The 8,725-nt window shown below is 49.4% G+C and overlaps 1 protein-coding gene across 2 annotated transcripts in view; it reads right to left on the minus strand.

Annotated features, from left to right (window-relative positions):
- PAFAH1B1 (platelet activating factor acetylhydrolase 1b regulatory subunit 1) overlaps positions 1-4,369 on the minus strand; it is a 33,965-nt gene extending 29,596 nt beyond the window's left edge. The window contains exon 1 of one of the 2 annotated variants that reach the window (XM_068656100.1): positions 4,185-4,369. The gene's annotated coding sequence lies outside the window, so the exon portion shown is untranslated. Of the gene's footprint in view, positions 1-3,968; positions 4,112-4,184 lie in introns of those variants that run through there. The other variant, XM_068656101.1, reaches the window with a different exon arrangement.
- Between the last annotated feature and the right edge of the window lie 4,356 nt (positions 4,370-8,725).

Below are 8,725 nucleotides of genomic sequence, written 5' to 3' on the forward strand. Positions count from 1 at the left end.
CATGTGCTCCACAACTAGTTTTAGGTGGGTCAGGATTATTTACTAGTGTAAATGTCCATTTTATAAATCTACACTGAGGTGTAGCCTACTCTGTCAAGCAGATCAAAAGACAAAGTAACATCAGCCATTAATGAACACCTGTACTCACAGCACCCAAAAGCCCCATTAGGAACCTCACTCCCCTTCCGCCACATAATGAAGCAGCTCCCAAGAAAGCCATTCAACCTAGGCAATGCTTAATCAACTGATTTTTTTTTTGTTAGAGCAGACAGGTTCTGCCAATGACAACTATGGCTTATAGAAAGGAGAAGTAGGAGAATGAAGAGAACAGTAGTAACTTTATTAATAATTTGCATTTATAGACAGCCCGTAGCTTACCACATCGCTACAATAAACCTGGCAGAAGAAACCCAGGAGCATTTTGATTAGCACGTGGCTCTGGTACTTGGGAAAGGTCTTCAACTGCTATCACAAGTTACATACCATAGGCTGGGGGAAAAATATGAAATCTGAAATTATTTGTTATTATTAACTGATTTTTTATTGTCCTCTTGATTTCATATATTAAGCATAAGCAGCTCTTCTTTTCAGGCTGGGTACTATTTCACTCTTCAGTTCAAAGGAATTTCAACACACAACTCCCAGTCTTTGCCTTCAGTTTGGAAGACAGGCCTGAAGTTCAAAAAATAGGGGACAGCTGACTGAAATGGAACCATTTAAAAGCTGCTCCTTTTCATACTAGAGTACTTCAGGCCATTCCCGTTCATGAATCCTAGAAGCAGCTACAGGGGTTTGTAAATAAACTTTGTAACAGACATGCCCAGTAGGGTTCAGAGCCATAGAGCTCCTCCAGCTATTGTCTGCCCAGAATATTTTACAAGAGGTCACAAAAACTCAATCAGCCCCAGAGTTTGTGAATATAACAAGGTTTAAGCGTTGGTAAGACGATCAACAGAAGGTAATTCAGAAGTTGCCCCATCTCTAGCAGGCTCAGCAGACAAAAAAGTTGAGAGCAGACAAAGAATACAAACCCAGCACTCAAGGCTGGGTGGAGCACAGGAAATAGTATAGGCTGAAGAGTCAGCCATAAGGGCAGGACAGACCTCTCAGCGTCACAAAGGTAAGTGCTAATGTCTTTTTCTTTTGTAGAAGAGAAATTAACCAGTTACTCCCATAGAAGAAAGTAACTGCCATCATTTCGAGGACAAAAAAATCACCCAAAGTTCTAAGCAGGCAAGTGTTCTACTGCATTCTTCATTGTCCTTACCTTGGATTCATCCATAGACGCAGGCATTGAGCGAACGCATCCATTAAACCCTGTAACATCTACTCCTCTAAGTAAATGAACTTACAAGAAGCCACTATCCCTTAATTTAATTTGGGGCAAGTTAAAGCCAAAAGCAGTTATCAGCTGTGACAACCTACCAGCAAAAACTGGGCTCTAGAATTGAGACAGACCCAAGAAAAACAAAACCTCAACCTGCTTCACAATCGTCACTGTGGTGCTCGTTCTGACCAACGCTGGGTTCAGGTGGGAATGCCACCAGCCACATCTGGAATAGCAGAGCACTTCTAAAAGCAGTCCTTTCTAGGTGCTCCAGCTGATCCCTATTGTATTCCCCAATCCTTTGTTCTAATGCCTTTCTGACACAACTTTAAGTCTGAACACTGGTATGACCCCAGGATGCAACGCCAGCGAGAGCACAGCACGGGTCTCACAGAGCCGCCTCGTTCACGAGGGCCTCCAAAGCCCTGAGACGTTATTTTGTATGAGCTTGGCACATGGAGGGCAGTGTGATCAGCTCCCTGTACTAGGGGTTGCCTGCCCTACCGTGGGCACCAGAGAGAGCAGGGATGCTTTTTGTGTGTGTGTGTGTGCCCACCCGAAACCAAATCTAACCAAGAAGTTATGTGAACACCACCACTAGGCAACAATACAAGGGTTCTCTACAACCGAGGGAATCTCGTGTGTAAAACGCCCATGCAAAAATTACAACTCTTATCTGAAGCGTAAATAAAAAAATCAACAAGTGAATATCTAAATCGATATATTGAAACGGATACCAGACAAAAAAATCTGGCTTTGCAACAGTGACTGGTCACTTCTCACTGCCAGCCAAATCAAGATCCACCCTGCAGAAAAATAAGCCTCGAAACAGAATGTGAGATTTGTTTCGTTTCAGAAGGTTCCTGCACCATTAGATTCTTCCCTAAAGAGACTTCATTGTTACGGCAATTAGTATTCCTCCACCCCAGCAAAACGCAAGCAAAGGGAAAAAAAAAAAAAAAAAAAAAAGCTATGAAAGGGTAATCTAGCCATTTCGCAGCTTTGCCTCCTTACTCCACCCAGTCTCTTCTCTGCTCAATGGCTGCACAGAGCATCCACAAACATGGCCAAATCAAAAGAAACACACAAAAATGAGAACCCTGAGAACAAGCTGCAGATTTGCAATAAATCTTTCTGTTAGAAAATATTTTCTTTGTTTAGTTCCCTACCATGATTTTCCCATTTAATAAAATGACTCCACGAGCAAATAACATTTTGATAGCAGACCCTCCCTCTTCTGCAAACGAGCCGAATGCTGCACAATCATTTACGGAACGATCACCACCGAACACAGGTTCTTTAACCCCCACCTCCTCACGCTGTATAAACAATACCGCCAGAGAAATACATACGTGGAGGGGTCTCCGCACCAATACAGAATTCGGCCAGGTCCATACGCCCCAACATCCATTTGCAGTAAAACAGCATTTATTAACGATTTTTAATATACCTTCAGTAACCTTCCAGCACCCCCTGGTCAGGTAATTCATTATGAATTGACTTGACCTGCAGCGACCAAGCCCTCTGCTGCAGCACCAGCAGCAAGGCAATTTTACCAGGGATACCACGGCAAAGAAAGGGAAGCTATCGCCTCGTCGTTGGTATTAAAGGTCAAGTTTAATCGCATCCACCTTGAACAACAAAAAAAAACCCACCCACAGCACAGAGCAACCCTAAACTTTTTTCAGGGAGGCACCACTCCCACCCCCGGCTCCCACCAGAAGCCTGCTGCCGAACAAAACCTCGAGCGGGGCGATGCGGCCGGCCGGGCTGCCAGCAGAAGGCTTCCAGGGCAGCTCGATGCTGCGCTGTGCCCCCCGAGGAGGTGCCCCCTCCCTCCCCCGTGGTACTGCAGCTGGCTCTGAAGGTCTGAGCCGCCTCCTATCTGCGCTCCCCGCGAGAGCGCCGCAGGAAAACAGGCTGGATGCGAGCGGCTCCTCCAATCCCCCCGGCCGCTCCGCTACCCAGCCTCGTTGTGTTTGGTTTGGTTTCGTTTCGTTTCGTTTTGTTTTGCCCTGTGCCGCAGCCGGTTCGGGAGGCGCGGGCCAGCGTCTGGCACCGCCGCCGTGCCGCGGAGGGGCCGGGAGATAAGGACGGGAGCGAGCCCTGGGAGAGGAGCGGGGGGGGGGGGGGGGGGGGGGAAGGCCGCCCGGCACCCCCCGGCGCGCAGCCCTGGCCCCGCGTTATTTTGTTATTTTGGTTATTTTTGTTATTTTCCCCGTTTTCCTCGCCCGGCCCCGCGCCTCGCCCCGGCATCTTGCTAAGTCACCCGGGGAGCCGGGCGGCCTGCAGGCGGGGCGGGGAAGGACGAGGCAGCCGCGGGCGGGGGCACCGGGGCCGCTCTCCCCCCCCCCATCTCCCCTCAGCCTCCCCCCCCCTCCCCGCTCCCCGTTTTCCTGCCAAGTCACCGGCAGCGCGGCGGGGCCGAGCCCCGGGAGCGGCCGCTGTGTCCGGGCGGGCCGCGGGCCGGGCGGGGCGGGCGGCGAGGGCAGGGAGCGGGGAGCAGCGCCCCCCCCCCCAACCACCACCCCACGGCCACAGCCCCATCCCCGGCCCCGCCGCGCCCCGGAGCCCGGCCCCCCCCCGCCCGGCCGCCCCCCGCCGCCGGCCTCCCCCCGCCTCCTCCCCGCCGCCTCCTCACCGCCGGGCGCGGCCGCCATTTTGAGAGCGAGCCGAGAGAAGGAGGCGGGCGGCGCCGGGGGGAGGGGGCGCGGGGGGAGGCGGGCGGCCCGCGGGGAGCCGGGAGAGGCCTCGGGCCGGGGCTGCGCGGCCGGGACGGGGCCCGCGGGGCGGCGGCGGCGGCGGGGAGGGGACGGGGACGGGACGGGGACGGGGGGAGCCGCGGCGCCCGCCTTACCCGAGCCGCCGCTCGGCTCCGCCTCGCTCTGCTGCTGCCTGCGGCCGGCGCCGCCCGCCTGTCCCGAGCAGCGGCGGGGGGCGGCGGGCGGGGGGCGCGGGGCGCTGGGCGCTGGCTCCGCTCCGCGTCTGTCAGAGCCGCCCCGGCCGCCAGCAGGGAGGGAGGGAGCGGCGCGGCCCCGCCGCGGCTCTGCGCATGTGCGGGGCGGGGGCGGGGGCGGCCGCCCGCCTCCATCTTGGGCGGCGGAGGCGCAGCGCGCCCGGCCCGGCATGCACCGCGCCGCTCCCGGCAGCCTCCGCGCCCGCCCCGCCGCGGCCTGCGCGGGGCCCGGGAACGGCCCCGGCCCCTGAGGAGATTTCCCGCTGTCCGCGCTGCTGAGGGCGGCTGAGGGCGGCTGAAGCCCCGCGCCCAGACGAAGCGGCTGGCAGAGGGAAAGGCAGAGTCCCAGGGACATCGCCACCGCCTCCCCCAGCGGGCAGCTGACGGCGCGGAGTTAAACTGCGCGTCAGAAGCCAAATTCCCCCCTCAGATTTCGTTTTGCAGTACCCGGGGCTCTCAGAGGTTTCCCTATCAGTAACAGCAGTCCCTATGCTGCTGCTTTGCAAAACGTGAGCTGGCAGCAGACCCAACCGGTGTAAGTGCTCAATCTTAGTCAGTCCAGGTGCAAAGTAAAGAGCCCCGCTGTCACAGGCAGCAGGTACGTGTGGCGTTATCAAAGACCAGTGACCAAAGTCACCTCTAATGTTGGCAGGCACAGCAGCACAATACATGGCTTAGTGTAGGCCATAACATTTTCTGGAGCATTGCTTTGGGGAAATCAGTAGTTTCACATGTAAAATTACCCATGTATCAAACAACTTTAAGAATCTTCAAGGGAAAATTTCACAGTCAAAGGCTGTGTAGTTTTATCTGCTTCTATGGCAAGTAACAACAGATTACAAATACAAATGAATCTCCGTTTGTCAACTGGTTTGAAAGTGCTCAGTCAGCTTCGCTGCTAACCCATGGCGTGTGGGCAGTCCCTGCCTCGTTATGCTCTTATTTTATAGCAGTAGGGTACAAGCAATAGGCTTTTAAAACCCAATCCGCAATGCAGAACTACAAATGGGTCCAGGACAAATTTTGAGTATGAACATGCATTTAAGTTTTTTTTGTTGTTGTTTTGTTTTGTTTTTCACTAGATTGTAAGTTTTGAACTCATTTAGGCCTTGAAGACTTCTTCTGTTTACACACAGACACGGTGATATCCCAGACATTCCCAAATACATTGATTGACTAATGACATAGAAAATAATAAAAACAAAGTAATACTGCATTAAATGAACCTATTAATGGAATTAATAAACAGTTGGATAATCCAGTAGGCCCAATTTCCAGTGAGGAGACAACACAGTGTGGATCTGATCCTTTTGTTAATAAAAAAAATTAACATGGAGCAGAATCTGTCAGTATCCCATAACAACATTTCACGGACGTGTTCAGATAGTTTCCAAAAAGAGAGGAATGGGTCTCATCACCCCGGCCTTTTTTGCCACCCAGTATTTCTAAATTCCTGTGCTGATTACTGGCAAGAGCACTTGCCTTCTTGGCAGAGATAACATTCCCAGTTCCCACTTACAGCACGTGACAGTGGTATTTCAGAAATGTCACCAGGATAAGCACGGTGGATCAAAACTTAAGTTCTCTGTGATGCTTCCTGTCACTCAGGTACATGGAGAAGTAACGCGTCCGACTGAAAATCATGACTCCCCGTGTTCTGAATCCTTGGGGGTATTAGCCATTGTTGACCAGTTTTCACATCTTAAATTGCTCTCTGGCAATTAACATGCTTTTAATTTTTAAATGTGCTGAGTACATTTTCTTACCTCTTAGGAGATGTGCAGGCATTGGCTCGGGTTTTTTAATGTGCTGATTACAAATGGGCAGGCCTGGAAGCAACCGAAAGCCTGCCCCTCTCGTATGGTAAAGGAAATTAAGGCTTTTCACATTCGAGTTACTCATCGAGGAACGTTTTCTCAATTGTATGGTTGTGCATGCCGCTTACATCCTGGAGCCCTGTGGACTCTGAACTGCTGATCACACCCCTCTGAGCCCCACAGCTCAGCCACTTTTACCCCTCTGTACCCATCTAGTCCATACCTCACCATTTGGCTATAAGGATACACCGGGAGACCACAGAAAAGCCTTGCTAAATGCAAAGCAACATCCCCTGCTCTCACCTTGCCATTGAGCTGCTCATCGCACTGCAGAGTATCGGGCTGCTCAGGCACATTAAGCACACGCTGCCCTTGGTAAATCAGCGCTGGCTGCTCCAGTCAGCTCCTTGTTCTGTCTGCCTGAACATGGCCCCCAGGAGGGGCTGAGGAACTGAGATCTGAGCAGCCAGGGTGCAGTTCCCTACAAGTGTCCGGTAACTGCAAGCAGGAGATCTGCAGAAACAGTCTGAAATTTAGGATAAGACTTTAAAATGCATGACAAAATTATATCTGCATTACTTCAGTTTGCAAAGCAGGCTAAACTGCTTTGAAATTTCTCAAAATTGTCACATATCAAGTATTTTGGGGTGCATACACCAAGTGATAATTAGTGTTTACTCACAGAATTAAATTAAGTTTACAGAAACTGATGAATTTTCCCAGTACTTTTATGGGACATTTTGTTCTCCTCTTACAGTTGGCATTCCTTGCAATATTATTGTTTGATACTGGGATGAAAAAAAAAAAATCCCAGCTCCCAGGACATCTGAACTACAAGAAGTCTCAGAGCAGGATTTTTCTTGATAGTTTCCTTGATTGCTGGCAACAGAAAGAACATACTCGGAGATAACCTCAGCGGGGATGTGTAGATCCAAATTGCGGAGCTCATTCTGATGCCAGCCTCAATTTTTCCTTCAGGATATTCCTAAAGTAAACGTTTACAACATGCACAGCTGCACTTCAGAGCAAGCCAGCCTTCTTCAGGGTACTTTTTACTGTATGGGGACCGTGGTGATCACATATCTCATGTTACATCAAACCTTGGGAGGCATTATGCTACTAAACACTGAAAACTTCATTCATCGGTAATTTACGTTGTCCATGAGTGAAAGTTGTGATTAATATTCTCGCTGTGTACGTATTTGTGTAGCAAAACATCTGTAGTGACTGTTCTCCTGTAATGAACTAATTTACATGTTGCAAGTTCGTCTCTGTGCCTGACCTACAAACAGCGCGATCTGCTGCAGCTGCAGAGCTTTGGAAGACAGAAAGTTGCACCAAAATGCCTCCACGGGTCTGAACTGAAAGATTGGCTCAGCTTTAGGTTGGGAATAAATCCTGGTGACACAAATACGGTGGTGACTAGGTGCCAAAGCATACCAAAGGAAAATTAACTTTTAGCAGTGTCTTGCCATTCAGTTTAGTGAGTCAGTGGGCACGTGTGCCTGTGTCATTACCCTGTCATTGAAACAAATCACAAGAAGTGAGTATTTTCTCATCTTTTTGTTCAATAGTAAACAGAGACTTCTCTGTGGCTCAAGCAAGACCTCTTCCTGAAACTCCAAAGTTTTCCTCTCCATTGTTTTTGTGGATGGAACTACACGCAGAGGTTTTTGCCATTGTGTTTTTTGAATTTTAACATCACTTGGGAATCAATAAAAGATACTGAAAAAAATTACTATTTTTGCAACCAAAACAGAGAGGAAATACCTATATGTGGACATTTTTTGTTCCCAGTGCCAAGCATAGCACAAAAGCATTCGGATTCATTTCTAACGTAAAGTCAGTTTTGAGAAATCCTACTTCCAGTACTCACGTGGCCTTACCTACACATCACCAACATAAGGAAGAGAACAATCTGTAACCGTGTCCCTCTCTACCCGACCTTCTTAATAGCATTAAAAGAGAAGATCAACAAATCCTGGCTCTACCGTGTTTCAGTGCTGAGAACCTTGGCCTTGTGCAAAGGCTGCGCCCATCACAGCAGAATTTTTTAAGTGAGCTGAGCTCCTTTACAGATTTATTCTAAAGAATGTGATGATTTTTTCAGCTAGTCTTCCATTTCTACAACTGGATGTTTACACGCCTATATTTATGCCATTTTGCTTATTAACGTAACTGGTCATCTTGTATAGGTTAGAACTCGTTCATGCTACTGTCAGTGACACTGTTATCTTTCTATACCTTGATTCGCCCGCCTGTATTTCTATGGTTATTATTTTCACATGATTTCTTTTTTAAAGTCACATGTTAGTCCAGCAACTACTTCTCCTAGGGCCAAAGGATGAAAGTCCAGGTAGAAGTAGCATTTCATCAGCTTATCGGTTTTGTTTTTCCTGGCTGTACCCTGAGAGAGGACCTTGTATAAACTTTATTGTTCACCTTTGAAGTACGGCTTTATCTGACAGCTGTAGGCCTGGCTCATTTGTTAAGTCACAACTTATCTGCTGGCTCTTTTGCATTTTAGGGGGGGTACAGTCAACTTCTGCCATGCCTGGCATTCAACCACGTCTGTCCCAATACAGTGAGATATTATAAGTTTTATTTTTGTGATGCTATGAAAGC

This window comes from Anas acuta, chromosome 19, assembly GCF_963932015.1.
Source record: "Anas acuta chromosome 19, bAnaAcu1.1, whole genome shotgun sequence".
Taxonomy (NCBI): Eukaryota; Metazoa; Chordata; class Aves; order Anseriformes; family Anatidae; genus Anas; species Anas acuta.